Genomic DNA, 17851 nt, shown 5'->3' with positions numbered 1-17851 from the left:
TGCTAAATTGACAGCTACTGCAATTTACCTGCTTGCAATCTGTGACTGATTTCTTGATGGACACTCTAGATCTTCTTCTGGTCAGCTTTCGTTCAGATTTTCTGTCTGTTATAAAAAAAAAAACCCACAACACAACAGCAGGATGGTTATCAGAATCAATATAGATTTGTAAAGGTCCTTGTGTTTGTAAGCGTGATCTGCAGCTTGCTCTTCAGAGCCTGTGTAGTATAGTGGTTTTGAATGTTGGACTGTCTCTTCAGAACAGGGTTCAAATCCCCCCTTGGCCATGGAAACCACTGAGTGACCTTGGGCAAGTCCCATTCTCTCTGCCTCAGAGGAAGGCAAATGCAAACCCCTTCTAAACAAATCTTGCCAAGAAAACTGTAATAGGGTCACTTTAGAATTGCCATCAGTTAAAAACAACATGAAGGCACACAACAGCAATTAGAAGTAGCTTTTTAGTAACATTTGTACTTTTTCGGCTGCTCTTGAAAATATTATGGTTAAGATATCAACGTTATTTAGTCTAATATTTCATCATGGGAGAAGGATGAAGTATAAATCCAGTTAATGAAACTAACTAAAAATAGTATTATACATCAAAGATATGGTCAGTCAGGTGTTTTTGGCTTGATTTCAAACCAGGCAATGGCACAGCAGATTAAACTGCGGAGCTTACTGATCGGAAGGTTGGCAGTTCGAATCCGTAGGATGGGGTGAGCTCCTGCTGTTAGCCTCAGCTTCTGTCAACCTAGCAGTTCAAAAACATGCAAGTGTGAGTAGATCAATAGGTACCGCCCAGGCGAGAAGGTAACGGCACTCCATGCAGTTATGCCAGCCACATGACCTAGGAGGTGTCTATGGACAATGCCAGCTATTTGGCTTAAAAATGGAGATGAGCATCAGCCCCCAGATCAGACACAACTAGACTTAAAGTCAAGGGGAAACCTTTACCTTGGCCTTTATCTTTGATGCATGTGTATATGTGAAAAGAGAGAGAGATGGAAATGATGATGATGACCACCACCATCATCAACTGTAAGGTAGCTGTTGTCTCTCACAGAGTGCTCCCCTCTGTCCTGTCTCTCTCACACACAAACACACACACATACATACAAGAAGTTTAGCTGAACAGTATCCGTTAACTGGTGTCTTAGGGATTTTTTTTAAAAAAATGTTTATTTAAAAGTGTTATTCAGGAGAATACAGCAGTGCAGTATAATTTACTATGAGCTTGGTATGTTTGGATGCTATTTTTGTACCCAGAAACTGAATTTGAACTCTTGATGCAATTGTTCTTCCACCATGGCAAGCAAAGAGGAAGCTCCTCCTGCCTCTGAGAGTAATTTCATAATTGCACTGTTGTATAGGAAGCTGTTATTGCTGTTACCACCTCTTGAATATTTCTTGTCTAAGAAAACCCTATGAAATGTATATGGTTGCCATAAATTAGCAGGCGACCTGAAAGATGCATACATACAGAGAGAGCTGCATCAATGGTAATTGGTGACTGTGGTTTCAGGGTCCTTTTAAAAAGAGTTGGATATAGTATCCCTACTCCAGTCTGTGAGTATTCCTCATAACCAGAGGATAATGGAAGAGAGGTCATTTTTCTTTACATTGTGTTTTTTGTTTTTGTTTTTGACATTTGGGATGCTGAAAGAGCAGATCTACTACCTTAAGAAGCATTTTCAACCAATGCTGCATTTTGCTCTAGGCTTATTAGGGGCAAAGTGACTTTCTGCTTGTTCTGTGTTCATTCTAATTTCCATGGCTTTGCTATGAAAATGCCCACTCTGCGTTTCTCTCTTCAGTATTATTCATCTCATTGCCCTGTCTTCTACCATCCAAAGGGAAGTCAGACTCCTTCCTTCCCTTTTGTCCCAATCTCCTTGCTCAAAATAAAGAGGAGACAGCTTCATTGTGTGGGTTCCTTTGTCCTTGTTTAATAAAAACGTACCAATCACTGTGCAATTTGATAACTGAAGAGAAAGCACTCCTTATCAAAGGAATTTCTGCTCCCTTTCTTCTCTGCTGTGGAAGCCTGCAAATAAAAGCAGCTTCAGTTGAATGTGGCTACATTTTAGAACAATTTATTCACATGGAATTCAGAACAAACAGTGAGTAGATGCTTGTTATTGTTGTTGCCCTTTTGTCCTTTTTGTTTATTGTTAGAAGTTTCTTGGATCATTAACTGGAAGGGCATGGACAAGTGTTTTACTTCACGTCTCAAAATTTTGTATGTGAGTGTGTTTGTGCATCTGTATTGACAGGTTTGGTACTATTGTTCTCAAAGTGCTAAGTGTATTGTTAGAGCATTTATTAAGTTTCTGATGTTTTAATTGCTTAAGATAGGATGTTCCAGGTTTTTAGTTACAGCAAGGGGGAAAACTAGTTAATCAAACAGTTCCTAGCTTGAGCAAACCACCAACTTATATCACTGTCTTTGACAGCAATATTAATTTTTGCAAATGGTTTATAATTAATTATAATTTTTTGGCTAGAGGGTGTTTGTTACAGGAGAAGCAATCTGTATAACTTGTCTGTCTCTAGCAAATGTGTGCACACATGCAGAAGTAGAAAATAGTCTTGTGGGGATCCTGCAAGTAAAAGAAGAAGAAATATTACGATGTGTTCTGCAACCCACCCAGCTTGTTTAAGAAATCCTCTTCATAAATAGCCTTAAGGCTTTATAACAATATGCTTTTGAAAAACTTGATTTCCACCCCACCTTCATATTTCTGCCTGTGTTCACTGAATATGCTTTAGTGAGAGTACACTGGCAGAATATATCTTGTCGTTATGCAATATAGTAAAGTGTGGGGTTGTGTAAAAATCATGATGCAAACAGGACTGTGGGTGATGCTCAAGGCTTTCATTGCTGATGGGAAGAACAATCAGTTTGGGGAGTGTTCTGAAAGGGAGATTGCAGGAGCTCTTCAGTTCTGAACAGACAATAGCTTTAGAGGTAATCGCTGGATGGGGAAGGAAAAGAATATCTGAATCTTTTATCTTGAGATAGGTAAGTACAGAAATTCCAGTTAAAACTTGCAAGTAAATTTGTGTGTGTCTGCATGTGTACATAAGTTTTTTTTATTTTTATTCATAATCCTAGCATTATTTAAAACTTAAGCAAAGTAACACCTGTCTTTCCTGAAGGATGTTTGGATGATAAATACATTTTTTAAAATATGACTCCTTGCCAGAGGTCTAAATTTGTTTGTCTAGCTCAAGTGGTGGATGAAGAACCAAAGAGAAATGACATCTGTCTATGAACCTAAAATTGAATTAAGAGGAAAGAAAATGGAAAGAGTATCCTGACTTTTACTTTAACCTTTTCTTTTGAAAAACAAAAGATGTGAAAACATATACTCTTCTTGATTAGGGTCCTGCCATGTTTATTTTGACCTTAAATCGTTTCACATGGTCCACATGGAAACTTCTTTGTTTCTTAAAATAACATATTTATTTTTGTTTTTTCATTCATACTGTTAGGGTTTTTTTGTGGGAGTCTGTGCATGTGGAATTTAAACACACTCTTTAAGTAAGAGGTCAAACTCTGCTAAAACACTTGTTTTATAGCAATGGCACATATTCTTTTGCCTTGATATGTCAAGAGTGTTTTATTGAATGATTTTCTTTAATGTCAGGAGTGACTTGAGAAACTGCAAGTTGCTTCTGCTGTGGGATAATTGGCCATCTGCAAGGATGTTGCCCAGTGGTTGCCCAGATGTTGGATGTTTTTACCATCCTTGTTGGAGACTTCTCTTACGTCTCTGTATGGGGAGCTGGAGCTGACAGAGGGAGCTCATCCGTGATCTCCACAGATTCGAACCAGTAACTTTCAGGTCAGCAACCCAACCTTCAAGTCAGCAGTCCTGTCGGCACATTTCCGAATGCATCTTAATTGCTGATTTGATTGTATGTATTGTATGGAATCATATTAAATCATATATCTTTTCTCTGTATTTGCACAAATCCTGAGCTGTATTATAAACAGTGGAGGTCCATTAATTGTCCATACACGATAATGCCACTTGTATGACATTTGTTTAACTTGTCTCATATTTTTACATGTCAGTGTTGTTAGTTAAATCTTTTACAGCCCAATACTATTTGTGTTTATTGGGTAGCAGATGCTAGTGAATTCAGTGTGGTAGGCTTACAAACTTTCACTCCAGATGCTTCACCCATTGCCATAATTCTGTTAAAAACCACACAAATTCAAGTCAATAGCTATTTCTTTAGAATAGATAGGAAAATAATAAACTTCAACATTTTCTTTGAGAAATGAGAGAAGTTTTAAAAATAGTCCCATTTGATACCTTTAGATATACTAAGGCCACCTCCCCTCCCCCCTCAGGTATATCAGTAAACTAATCATATAGACAGTGAGACCTTTAGACAACAAAGATGTGAAAAATGTACAGAAGGATGTCAAAGAGATTCCAGAGTCTAAATCAATGCCTGTATTGGTCTTTGCTGTGAAAAATGTTTGGGAAAGAAACCAGCACCTGGGTCAGTAGAACTTTTGGAGACAAATCACATTTTCCCCAAGCACGCATCAAATATTGGGATGAAAAATTGGTTCTCTGCCGATGTTCTTTTAAATAAAAGCAACCTGTCATCGGTATCAGCATCCACATCTGAGGATTAGAGAGGCAGGCAGTATAAAACCAATATTATTGTGTAAGGAAGAAAAATGGCTTTGTTTTCCAAATGGATTTTATCCCCTTGCTGCACCTTTATTAGCGTGCAGTGTCCTAAAGGGAACAGCCAAATTTATTAAGTGAATGGAAGCCACTATTTCATGGGAAAAGGCTTGTGACTATTCAGGAAAAATTCAAATAAAGGGCAATATAATAGATGAGTATAAAGTTGGACATGAAGAAAGTAGGTTGGGAGAAACTTCTGGTCCTCTGTTATAACACTATAGCCTTGGTCATACATGAACTGAACAGTGAAAGATTCAAGACTAGCAAAAGCAAAGACTGTACTTCTTCTCATAATTTGTACTTAACTCTGAAATTCACTCCCAAAAGCTGGTGAATGGTTCTTAAAAGGGAATTAGACCAACTCATGAATTTATGACCTTTTGAATGCCAGGTATGGATATATATCAACTTTAGTACCAGAGGTAGCATGTGTTGCTGTTGCTGTTCTGCACTTTTGATTCAGACTTATATGAACCCTAGCATAAGGTTTTTGGCCCAATCTATTCAAAGAAGGTTTGCCATTGCCTTCCTCTAAGGCTGAGAGAGCAGGTTTCCATGGCCAGGTGGGGATCTGAACTCTCCTGCCACCTGATCCAGCACGATACCACCTTTCAGGGCTTTTCAGGCCATTTTGTGAACAAAAAGGTGGTCTAACTACTGATCAGCATGGCTTCTCTTATACACTTTGAAAATAAAGCTCTACACAGACTAGAATACACCTCACTAGAATTTACAAGCATTTTTACATGTTGTGGAATACACTTCCAATATAGACATTCCTTGTAGGACAAAGAGGACCAGGATATGGGCAGAAAACAAAGTCCCTTCTATTGACTTGTTAAGCTGAGCAGTAAGCCACCTTCAGTCCTGATTCCCTTGTACTCTCCTTTTCTTATTTATGGAAACTTTTAGCATTGTCTTACTCTCTGTGCTTTTAGAGTAAACTAGAATGATCTAAATAAACCACTAAATTATAAGCAATAGACTTAAAGACTGACAATATGGCAAGTGGCCATGATCAAAAATTTTGGAGGAAGAATATGAGTTGCAACAACATTGGGAGGTTTCTACAGTTAGTTAGTCAACAAAAATGTCTGTGAATGGCTGAAGAAACTGGAACTGCTTGAGACATCATTAATACATCCAATAACGTGGGTCCATGTGCAATATATTGGTATCAAAGCCAAACAGTATCATGGTTTATGTGCTTCTAGTGATGAACAAATTTGGATCCACATTTTTTAAAAAATCTCATTTAAATTTAATTAATGGAGATAATTATTCATTCCAAACTCCTACATCTCAAGTTGTTTTCCAAGCTTTGGAAGTTAAAAATTAGCTTGCCAAGATATACTTAAAGGGTGCATGTGAACATAGCTTTTGTCTACCTCCCTGCCTATCTCTCTCTATTATGTATACAGAACACAAGTAATTTTCTTTCTTTCCTTTTATTGTGCATGTTTGATGATTTCTCTGGCAACTGTTACAATTTGTATTGCTGTTGTGTCAGAGTTGTTCCTGCTTTGTAACTCAGTGACTATATTAACATAACCAAGGGAAGTTTTGCTGGAGGTGTGGGGATAGGGAGCTGGTTCTGGTTTTCCAAATTCCTAAAGTTTATTTTTATTTGATGGAAAATGACTCTTACAAAAATTGGAAAAATGGTTGGCTGGAGAGAGGGAGACCACTATATGGTCACCCAACTATGTGGATTGTGCTTGTGTGTACATGTGTAGTAGCCACCACCTTACTCCTGGCCTGCAATGCTATGAAATTCTTTTGACAAGAAAGCTCAATAATTTAAATGATATCAGCTTCCAGTTTTTTTCTTGTCTTATCTAAGAAGTAGCTGAATGTTCCTCAAAGCTGAGTAAACATGCAGTTTAACTCAAAATGTTGCTTCCTGTATTTTGAACTCCTGATTGTCCAAATATAAAAATAATCACATTTGCTCTAATTCTAAGTAAAACAGAGTTGGTACAATTTTTGTTACTGTTCCACTATCCGGGCATAAGCCACAAGGGGTACTAGAGAGAAAAGGACAGTCCATTTTATGGGGGGTGGGGGGTGGGCTGAAGTAGCAAAACCATTTATTCTGTTTTCCTGTTATTACCCCCACCCATGTCCCCATCATGGAAACAAGCCTTATTTATGATAACAAGGGAGGGGGAGGGGGAGTAACCAACAAAAATGGGGAAAATTGTTTTCCTCCTTCAGCCCCCCCCCCCCCCCGCCTAAAATGGACTATTCTTCTCTCTCTAACGCCCCCTTGTAGCCTCCTCCTGGATAATGAAACAGTACCCAATTTTGTATATTATATAATAACATAGTCAAATGTTGTACTTTATATAAAATGGCAAAATTGTTTTTTGGATTATTTTTTTTTGGAGGAGAGGAAGATTTTCAAGGCATGAATGGTTGAATCTATGGATGTAGAATTTGTGGATATGGAAGGCCATCTGTACCCCATAAACCAAATATCCAAATCATTTGAGAGTTTTGTTGTTCTATTCATTTAAATAACTTATTAGAAGTTTGTATGAGGAAGCATAAAAGTAGAAAATACTAGCTTGTTAAACAATACTGATTAAATTCAATACAATTTTCTTAGTCACTCTTAAGAGACATTCTGATCATTTGCTGTTATCCTGAATGACTATATATTTTGAATGGATATATTTCTGTTATTTGCATTATTCCAAAATAAATTCTTGAGTTATTAATATCTTCTATTAGTTCTTTCAAAAAGTTTTAAAGCAAATAGAATAGCAAAGCTAAAGCATTTCATAGAATTACAGTTTTGGAAAGGCTCCCACAGGGTATTGCCCAGGCTCTTTTTAAAGACATCGATAGAAAAACATGCCACCACCTCTTTAGGTAATTTAATCAATTGTTAAACAGTTCTTACTATCAGAAAGTTCCTTCTAATGTTCATTCAAAACCCTTTGGTAATTGAAAACCATTGTGCCTGGTGCCATTTTCTGGGGCAGAAGAGAGTTGAATCCCAACCCATCTGCTTTTTTTGTTCATGGCTACTTCAGTAAAGGCAGGTGGGAAAAAGCATGCAGATGAGCTGTTACTCTCCCAGACCTTCAGATCCTTTTAAAAGAAATGTGTGGAGGTAAAATCATCACTAGTTGCCTTAGTTTCAGACACAGATTGTTAGTGATAAAAAATTCCAAGAATTTCCCCATGAGCTATGATCAATAACAATGCTATTTCTGTAACATTTTATTAAGTTCTATTTTTAAAAAGTTTGAGTTAAGAGACCTAAAGGGCAAAAAACCCAAAGATGCCTAAGGTAAAGGTTTTCCCCTGACATTAAGTCTAGTTGTGTCCAACTCTTCGGGTTGGTGCTCATTTCCATTTCTAAGCCGAAGAGCTGGCATTGTCCGTATCGGCCCCAAGGGCTAACAGAGGGAGTTCACCCCACTCCCCAGATTCGAGCCGCCAACCTTTCGGTCAGTAAGTTCAGCAGCTCAGTGATTTAACCTGCTGTGCCACCGGGCGCTCCAAGATGCCTACCAGGTGGCAAAATGTTTTGAGAGTATTGGCTGTTTTGGTATTTTTTAATTTTGGGATGGTGAACACAGAGGAGTGATATTAGGTTGCAGCCTCATGGGGGCTTGCAGTACTCCACTGTGGCCTTACTTCCTGGCAGTTGTTCACCTGAAAAAAAGGAGATCAAGAGTTGTTGAAGAAGAATGACCATGACTTCTGCAAAGTGAATTTCTTTACCTTCTGTATTGTAGAAGTGTAAACAAGCCTATAGGCAGGAATTGACCCATGAAATTAGTCTGCTTGGACATCCAGAGAATATTTGATAATGTATTTTATCAAATTCCCTTGTATGTGTTTATTAGAGATGGGTCAATAGGATATTATGCTCTATGAATTTATACGTTGTTCATAAATGATATAGAATTAGGGATGAGCAGTAGAGTGATGAGGTTTGTGGTTGACATTTGATAACATTTGAGGCAAATTACAAAGAGATTAAGAAAGCTCTATCTTAAGGTATTTTTATTTGAATGAACAGTAAATTAGATAAATTGTTATGACTGCAAGTATAAAGTATTTTTACATTAGGGTATTTGTTCTCATCACTCCTACAGTGGGTAAGTCTGAACTGCTGGTGATAATCATTGGGATTGATGGCACATTAAAAATATAAAATGTCTGTGTTATTTATGAAAGAAGGTACATTCCCTACCTGAGAAAGAGCCTTGAAAATTAAATCAATTGTGCCAGAATGTCCTTAAAACCAACCTGTAGTTTAGCCACATTTGAAATAGAGTTATCATAAGGTGAGAAAAACGCCAGAACTGCTTCCCTATGAAGAAAGACTGCATTTTTCATTTTGGAAAAAGCAATTTAAGGATGACATGAGTGAGGTTTGTAATTTCCTTTCTGGTGTGGATAAAGTGTGTCTCTCACGACTCTCTCACGACTCTCTAAAGACTCTCACGAACACTCTCTTAATACTCAAGATTGTCCCATGAAACTGTTACCTGTGAATTTCAGATAGAGAAGTAGTAGTTCTGTTTCAAACAATACTGTTGATGGGATTCAGTGCCTCAAGACGTATAGTTTCCATTTGAGATGTTTTAAGAATGGCTATTAGATTTATTTATTTATCATGTCAGAAGCGAACTGAGGGTACAGTTGTAATGTATTTAAAAATACAAAGTTAAAAACTTGGCATTATACTAAATGTCCTTTGACCAGTAGCTGGCCTCTTGGAGTGCCTCTGGTGTTGCTATAAGAAAGTCCTCCATTGTACATGTGGCAGGGCTCAAACTGCATTGTAATAAGTGGTCTTGGTTTGCTCTTCTCCACACTTGCATGTCATGGACTCTACTTTGTGGCCCCATTTCTTAAGATTGGCTCTGCATTTCATAGTGCCAGAGTGCAGTCTGTTAAGTGCCTTCCAAGTTGCCCAGTCTTCTATGTGCCCAGGAGGGAGTCTCTCATTTGGTATCAGCCATGGCTTGAGGTTCTGGGTTTTAGCCTGTCACTTTTGGACTCTTGTTTGCTGAGATGTTCCTGTGAGTATCTCTGTAGATCTTAGAAAACTATTTCTTGGTGTGCTGACTGATATCCAAACGGGATGGGCCAGAGATGTCACTACATTGGCCCTTTCATTATTGGCTGCTGCTTACCTGCAGATATCAGGTGGTGCAATATCAGCTAAAAAGTATAGTTTCTCCAGTGGTGTGGGGCGTAGACATCCTGTGATAATGCAGCATGTCTCATTGAGAGCCACATCTGTTTTAACACTGGGCATGCGTATTCAGCAGCAGAGTAGCAAAGCGCAAGGGCAATGAAAGAGAAGACTATCAATGACTGGTACTCACACTGGTTATAAGAATATTCAGATTCAGACACAACAAGCTGTTTGGAACAGCTTTTCTCCATGGTTGGAGGCATCTTGAAAGCAACTGCTGGATCACTATGGGCTGGGTTTAATTGGCCTTTTCATCTACTTCAGCAGAATCTCTAATATATTTTTAAAATGATTAGAATGTCCTTTTTTGGAGAAATTTTTTTATTTTCAGAATTATTGTAAATAGTTCTACACAAAATTATACAAACATACAAACACCTCTCATGGTGTGTGAATGTGTAAGGTAGAATCTTTAGACTATTGTAATTGTTGCAGTTTTTCTAACAGAGGGCTTGTTCCAGTTGCCATACGAGCAGCTTGTAATTCATCAAGTCGCTACATTTATTGAATATATTTCTGCCTCCCAACAAGAATTAAAAGCAGGAATGCAGATACTGTTGATTCTTGAACTAAGGAGCCTTTTCCAGTCATATCTTAACAAAGTGTGGGAGTGTTTTTAAAAGATGGTTCTTTTGAGAGAGTGACACATTGCTGTGCTTTTAACATGTGTGTGCACTAAATGGAAGGGAGGATTGGGTTCTGATCTTATGAAGGGATGCTGAAGATGAAACCATTGACATATTGCATCTGGGTCTCTCTTATTAGGATATCAGGCATTGCTTGCTGAGTGTGCATGAACTGTCTCTTGAGTTCATATAGATGCTTTGATCACTCTGCATTTGGTGCCTTACAGCAAAATGCTGCATCCAGAGTTGTGCAATAATTTAGCTTACTTAATGCAGTAGCCTCATGGTTTTTTTTCCCAGTGAGTGTCCCAACATACTTGAAATGATGTTGGGGGTGAATGCTGTCTGCAGTGGAAATGAGACTCTGTTTTGCAGTGAACAGCATTCAGTACCATCCAAAGTCTGGTTTACTGAAAAATACAATATTATGTGGAAGCTGAGATGAAACATCACAGTTTTTACTTGCCTACACACATAGCTGGGCATCGCTCAGTGCTGCAGTTTTCAAGTGCATGAATATTTCAAACAGCAGTTTTTCTATTTCTAACTGTTTGGCTATTAAACCTCATAATATCACCAGACAGTCACAAAACTAAGGAAGGCTTCTAGATGTACCTGATCTTTGTGGGTTCTAATGTTTCTTTTTCCATTTAAATCATCATTCTTTCTATTTACACAATCATTACAGGTTTAGATAACAGTTTATTTTTTTGTGTTTTAAAAAAAACCTGTGCAGAAGAGAAAATAAATTGTTTGGACACTGTTCTCCATTTTGTTTGGTCATGTGTGTTGAAAGACAGGTTTGCACTGACATTTTGCAAAGCAGCACTGACAACTGTATCATTCTGATAAGTCTACAGAGCAATACTGTCATGACTACAATGGCTTCATATGTCATCAGCTCTATTTTTGGTGCCAGTAACTCAAGCGACTACTGACTACAGTTTCTAACGCAAAGAATCTATGTTAATAAATATTTGGCCATTTCTGTTAAGTATTTTAAGTTTAAGGTATTTTGACTTTATGAGGATCCACCTTAGGGGTATTGGGCCCAAACCATCTGCCAAGATAAGTTCCCAAATTCAGAAGACAGACATAGACAAGTGAGAGAAGTTGTGTGTGTATGGGTGACACACCTCTGTTGAGGGATGGGGAACCAAGAACAACACTAACACAAGCTTTTTGGGTATACAATAGGCCACAACTCTTTTATTGGTTACAGAACGAGGGTTGGCTGCCATGCATGGGTCCTGGATCAAAGATCGGTCGGCCAGCCGCTGACCAATGCCTCTATCCAAGCTGGGGTGCAACCAGAACCAAACTGGGCCAGCGGTATCTCTGCACCCCAGGAGATCACCAGACACTCCCCCTCCTACCAATTGGGGGGGGGGGGGCGAGTAAGCAAGCCAGATCCAGGCCCATGCCACATGCCAACCAGGAGTTGTGACGAACAGGTAGCTGAAACAACAACAACAAATATGCAGGGTGGGAGGGATGGCGCAAAGAAAAAGCAGGCCCAATGCCTGCTCTGGCCTGCTGTGCAGCCTAAAAAGGGGGTGCTCGGGCCAGCCCACAGCAGGCATAGCTAATCAGGAGTCGGGGCCGAGCCTGCCGCCTATGGGCCCAAGAGCCAGGCGACGGGGAAATTTCCCGCCACGCAAGGGGCTTCTGGGAAGGAGAAGTCCTCTGCCAGCACCATGATGGGGGCTGGAGGGCGCCCCACGCCACAACAGCCCATTGCCTGGTAAGCCATGCAATGCATTACTGTAAAGCAACACTATGTGTGTAGGAAGTGGCTAATTCACAGGAATTTGCGTTTTTGTGAATAATTGAGATGAGAGGCAGCCTGAATGACTTCATTGAGGATGGTGAAATAACCCTTTGTTTCTTCCCTAGTTCTTTCTGTATGTGGTCTGTTTAACCCATTATTCTGTATCTCTTTAAAACTGAAAAACAAGCTAACCTCTCTCTATATTGCTTACCAGTCACTTCACTGGAAGTTAAGGGTTTTACTTGGAACATTGTCTTGTCCAGATCCTGCCCTGACCTCCACTGCTAGTACAGTGAGTGCTCCATTTTCACAGAGATTAGGGGTACAGGACCCTTGTAAAAGCAATAAAACTGAATATAATTACCCCCCCCCCTCCCATTTTTAACCTGAGAAGAATCCTTTCTAGGAATTTCTACATCTTTTAGCATGATTTTCTGGTCAACTGGGTCCACCATTGTGACTCTATGTTCAACTTATGGTAGTGATTGAGCATAGGGTCATCCTGATACATCCACAAATTCCTAGAGGACTAAGTCCATGAATAATCAAATTCACTTATGTTAAACCCACAAATGATGAAGACTGTATACAAATTTTTTTTGATAAAAATCTTGGTCCTAACATATATTTCCAACCAATTGACTATCAGATTTCCTGGCAGGAGAGAATTTTAGTAAAATTGTTCTTTAAAAAAAATCTATGTAACCTTTTTGAAGAATGTAGTTGTGATGACTCATGGGCCTTGTAGTCCTGTTCCTAGTACTATTGTGACAGACGAAGAGGAAAACATGGGATTTTCGCCGGTTCAGCAAGAGCCGGAGCCTCTTCACCTGCAGGATGTTGACGTTTGCCCTCAAGAATTCAGCCAAACAGGCCTTGGGCAGAACTCCCCCCCCGTTTTCCCGGAGGGACAATTATACTAAAGATAGGGGAGTCAGAGAGGCTAATCGCAGAAGCCTGAGAATCGCTGCCAAACAAATGGCTGATTAGGTCTGCTTCCCTTGGGAAATTCTAAGGAGTCATGCATCTGGACAGAGTTGGGTTTCGCTTCTCGTTCTCTAGGGAAAGAGTTCTGTTGGCGGGAAAACGAGACCCAATATAGGTGTTTGTTGCAAGGGGTACTTTGCGGAGTCAATTGATCAGCTTGAGGAGAGAGATCGTGTGTGGACTTCGTAATCCCAGTTCCTTGCTTCCCGGATCAAGCTTCAAGTCTAGCCTTGTCTCACGTTTTACCACGGACTCTGTTTCATGCTTCATGTTCATCTTGCCTTCAGTCAAGGATCTAGTCGAGAATCAAGTTATTTTCCAGCCTTGTTGACAAGCTTCATTGGACTTTAAAGACTCTGTTATTTCCCCACACTATTGCTTGGCAAAGTGTGTGTTTCGGTCAAGTGGATTAAAACTTTGAACTCTAATATCTTATATTGGACAATACATTTCTGGACTATATTTGACCTTATCTGAAAGGTCTGCTTCTGAACTATATTCTTCACCTGTTTTTATTGATTTTATATATTTCTTTAATAAAGATATTAGATAGAGACTGGCCTCTGTGTAAGGTTATTGGTGCTCTGCAGCCTGGGTCCTGACAGTAGTGGTGGTGGAATATTTGCTCCTCAGTGGGGATGAATATTTCTACATGTCTTCTGCATATTTGCTTCTGAAAACTGGATTGTATGTTTGTGCATGAATGAATATTAAAATGGGGGGCTTCAATTCATGATATTCAAGCTATCTTTTTAAAATTTTCATCAAACTTTGGTATAAATTCACTAGTCCTATTAAACTGCTTTGCTTGAACATCTGGCCTCAGTGTGGTTTTCAGAGTTCTCTCATACCTTTGGGGTGCAACAATCTTTGTGAAGAATACAGCCTCCTTTTGGAATCTTCTTCATGCTATTAATTTAACCCAAACTTCTTCAACCCACTATAGCTTCAATCACCCACAACCACTAGTCATGCTGTCACAATGTGTTGCAATAAGACACATTTGGCAGGCCACCAGATTGAGGAATACTTCTGTGGACCACCACATACCTTTGTTGAAGGGAAAATGGGGCCTTTATCATTACTTATCCTTAGCATATCCTAGGGTTCTTGAGGTATTTTTCAGTTCAAATAAAAATACACTGAGGAGAAAGCTCTGTGCTGTTTTACTGTACCATACTTTGAGTAGGTCCAGAAATAGATGTTTCTATTACATTATATTTTAATGTAAGCTCTGCTATCATACAGTTTTCGCATAACATTATGCTCAAAATGCATGCTCAGTACTCTCATGATGCTCCAAAAAGAATTCTATACCCGCACTTAAAATATTTAATTCTAGTTTTTTTAGCATTAGGTTTCCAAATGAGTTTGCTCTTTCACTCTGTCACCATATATCTATATTATATATCTCCTGACCAGATATCACTAATGAACAGTTAGAATAGAGGATATTATGCAAAATGCAACAAAATGTGGGAAGTTAAATAACTTTTTAAGCACCAATTTATTAACGAGCATGTCTTCTATTTTTGCATTGATGTAAATACATCAAAGTTGTTGAGCTGAAGAATAAGAGCAATGATATAAACAAAACATCTCATTGACTCTTACTTCTAACTTCCTAACTTCTTACCTTTCCAAAACTCTGATACAGCTTGAACAAACAGAGCATCAATGTCATTGAAATCTTCCTCTGACCTTCACAGCTATCCATCCTCTCTATTTTTTCCAAAATAGTACCTCATGTTTTTTATTTATGCAGTAATTCTCCTTTGTTAGCGTGTAGCTTCCCCCTGAGATTTGATCGGCAGAGTGATCAACTCCATCTTGCATCCTTTTCGCTTATTTTTCTTCTTCTTTATACATACTTGGCTTTTCTTTAAATATCCAAATATACCTTGAGGATTTTGGAATCGGAGTGAATTAATTTGGTAAAACAGATTTGGAAATGGAATAGTGTCTTCTTTCTTATATGTTTTAGCTCAAGTAAATGCAGGACAGCAACATATCAGGTTATCATACGTCACTGCTCAAGGTAAACTGCTGGGTAGTGTTTTCCCCTATTGGCATATTGCACCTCAGAGGAGAGTGCCAGAGTGAGCTAATAAAGGCCCCTCACCTTGCTCTTGGGGCTGAAAAAGAGTCATTCTGGAAAACTGCAATGCCTGCCTTCAGACAAAACAAAATAAGAGTTAAAAGCTTCGCTTTGGGGAGGAAAGCAAAGCAGCAGACATCATCAGCTTATGGGTCCCTGCAGAGGATAGTTTCAAGGGTAAGTTGGTTATGTGTTTTTGTAAAAAATGTGTGAACAATTTTGACATGCAAAATTAGAAAGACTAGGAAGAGTTAAGTACTGCATGTCTGTCAAATGCATGTGTACATTTTAATAGACAGTATCTTGGGTTTGAGACTTGATTTGCTTTGGGCGCTTGAGATGTGTGTTAAAAACTCAACTATGATTTTTAAGTAGATTGCAACAATGGAGCCTATTTCAGGAGTCTTAGCAAAAATGTATAGATGTGTCTTGCTTCTGCACCTTGCCTCTAAACAGTCTGAAATGGTATGCGGGAAATTGCAGTTGAGGTCTGGTAACAAGATAATAAATTTTACAAAGTAGTAAAATGCCATTGATAGTAGAGGAATATATATATGTAATGTAGCATTTTGATCAGGTTGACTCTGTCTCATTAGGTACCAAACTGTTTAGTTCTTAAAGCAATATTTTAGTGATTGCAAGTTTGTACCCATGTTCCCTGATTTAGGAAAAGAGAGTTGTATACTCAACAGGACTATAGATATAAATACAGAAGCCCTTGATGTACATTGCAAGGTTTTATTCTTCATTTCTTATTTCAATATATTGGGAGAGACCAACAAATTCCAAAATCAGTCATATGTGTGATCTGCTCACTTGTTCTTAATGGGAACAGAGAGGTCTGTTTCCCTGTGTGGAAATATTTCACTGAATATTTATTCTAAAAGACAAGTCTGGAAATGATAATAAATGTAGTTGAATATAAAGAGTCATGAGTTAAAAAGACATCATTAGTGTTGCAGTTCAGATGTTTACAGTAGATGGCAGAGCACCTCTGAGATATTGACTGCACATGAAGAAGGAACAGTCTGCATCTTGAACATCCAGGATTGTAGCCGGCTGTAATGTATAGTTCCCCCCCAAGCACCATGGAATTACTGGATTTCTGATTCATTAATGTCAAATACTTTTTCTATATTATCTTAAATAATATGCTTTATAATAATGTCCACCCAACAACATCAGTTCTATTGAGGCTCTTTACAGTAAATAGTGTAAAGTGGTTATTCGGGATCTAACATGGCATGTAGGTCCTTTGCTAGGAAATGGCGATTACTGTCACTTGAAAAATTTGGGACTTAGATGGGAATGCCCTGGGTTTATCTTCCAGTAGATGACACACGGCTTCAGCTGAACCTACATTAGGTTGCTCTGCTCTTTCTTCTTCCAGGTTTTCAATGATGCAATTAGATCAGTAAAGTGCTCTTGTTCATCTCCAACTCTGTTTCTTTTCTCATTCCTACATGGCAGGCTATCAATTCTGAGCTGCATCTTCCCTAGACGAGATCATTTACCATGAATTACTTTATATTTCAACCCTGTAGTAACTAGTCTGAATGAGTTTTAATGATAAAGAGGAACCATTTAGTACAATTGTAGTGGGTGGGAAGATCCATGGACAGCTTGTAATCAAAAGATAGGATGTTGTTCTTAGAATCAAAAACACACAAATTCTTTTTCTTGAAAACTGTTCAACTTTTAATGGTTAGAAAGAACAACAAAGTTAATTCAGCCTATCACATAAGGCTAGGTTACATATAATATGTGCTCAGATTTGACAGATCTGTTTTTGTTTCTAAATACCAGTTTAGGAGTGGCTAGATTGCTTCAACCCTTTCCTGGCTTCTCATACCATTGTTCATATGAAAATCAACCTTCCTATGCTATTGTCATGCAAGGGAATGCATTTCCCTTGTTAACTATTTCAGAGCCATGGTAAGGTGGGGAAAAGTCTGAAAACCCCGTTTCTTTTATGTACATTAACCTTGATTTTCATCCTTCCCATGGTTACAACATGTCTATGTGTATGTGTGTATGGCTTCAAGTCACTTGTCAACTTACAGTGACTGCATGAATTTCAAAAGATTTTCTTAATTGGTTTTACTAGTTTCCTTTTCTGAAATATAGCCTATAGCACATTTTATTCATTGTCTTCCTCAGTAGCTGGTTAAATGAGATTATCTACTTGAAGAGATATGTCATTTAGCAAGATTCTCAAATACCCACTACTTCTTTAAGCAAGACATGGTATACAGTTTCACTATGTTGCAGTTGGTGAGTTGAGAGAACTGGGAATTGAAGAAGCTTGAAATAGCATCTCTCAGTGGATTTGGGAAGGTGTTACAGCAAAACATTCTGCAACGTTTATTTGAAATCATGTTGGTAACATTTTGTTCTTTGGTGATATGATGAATTAACAGACTGTAA

The 17851-nt window shown here is 38.5% G+C and overlaps 1 protein-coding gene across 5 annotated transcripts in view; it reads left to right on the top strand.

Moving 5' to 3' along the window:
* Positions 1-17851, top strand: part of tiam2 (TIAM Rac1 associated GEF 2) — a 112616-nt gene that overhangs the window by 71704 nt on the left and 23061 nt on the right. The window contains exon 1 of one of the 5 annotated variants that reach the window (XM_062976969.1): positions 1737-2120. The exons of 3 other annotated variants lie outside the window; for them this stretch is intronic. The gene's annotated coding sequence lies outside the window, so the exon portion shown is untranslated. Of the gene's footprint in view, positions 1-1736; positions 2121-2238; positions 3023-17851 lie in introns of those variants that run through there. One more of the 5 variants, XM_062976967.1, reaches the window with a different exon arrangement.

This window comes from Anolis carolinensis, chromosome 1 (genome assembly GCF_035594765.1).
Source record: "Anolis carolinensis isolate JA03-04 chromosome 1, rAnoCar3.1.pri, whole genome shotgun sequence".
Lineage (NCBI taxonomy): Eukaryota > Metazoa > Chordata > Lepidosauria > Squamata > Dactyloidae > Anolis > Anolis carolinensis.
Note: the sequence above shows the minus strand (reverse complement) of the source record. Positions and strands in the feature narration are given on the sequence as shown.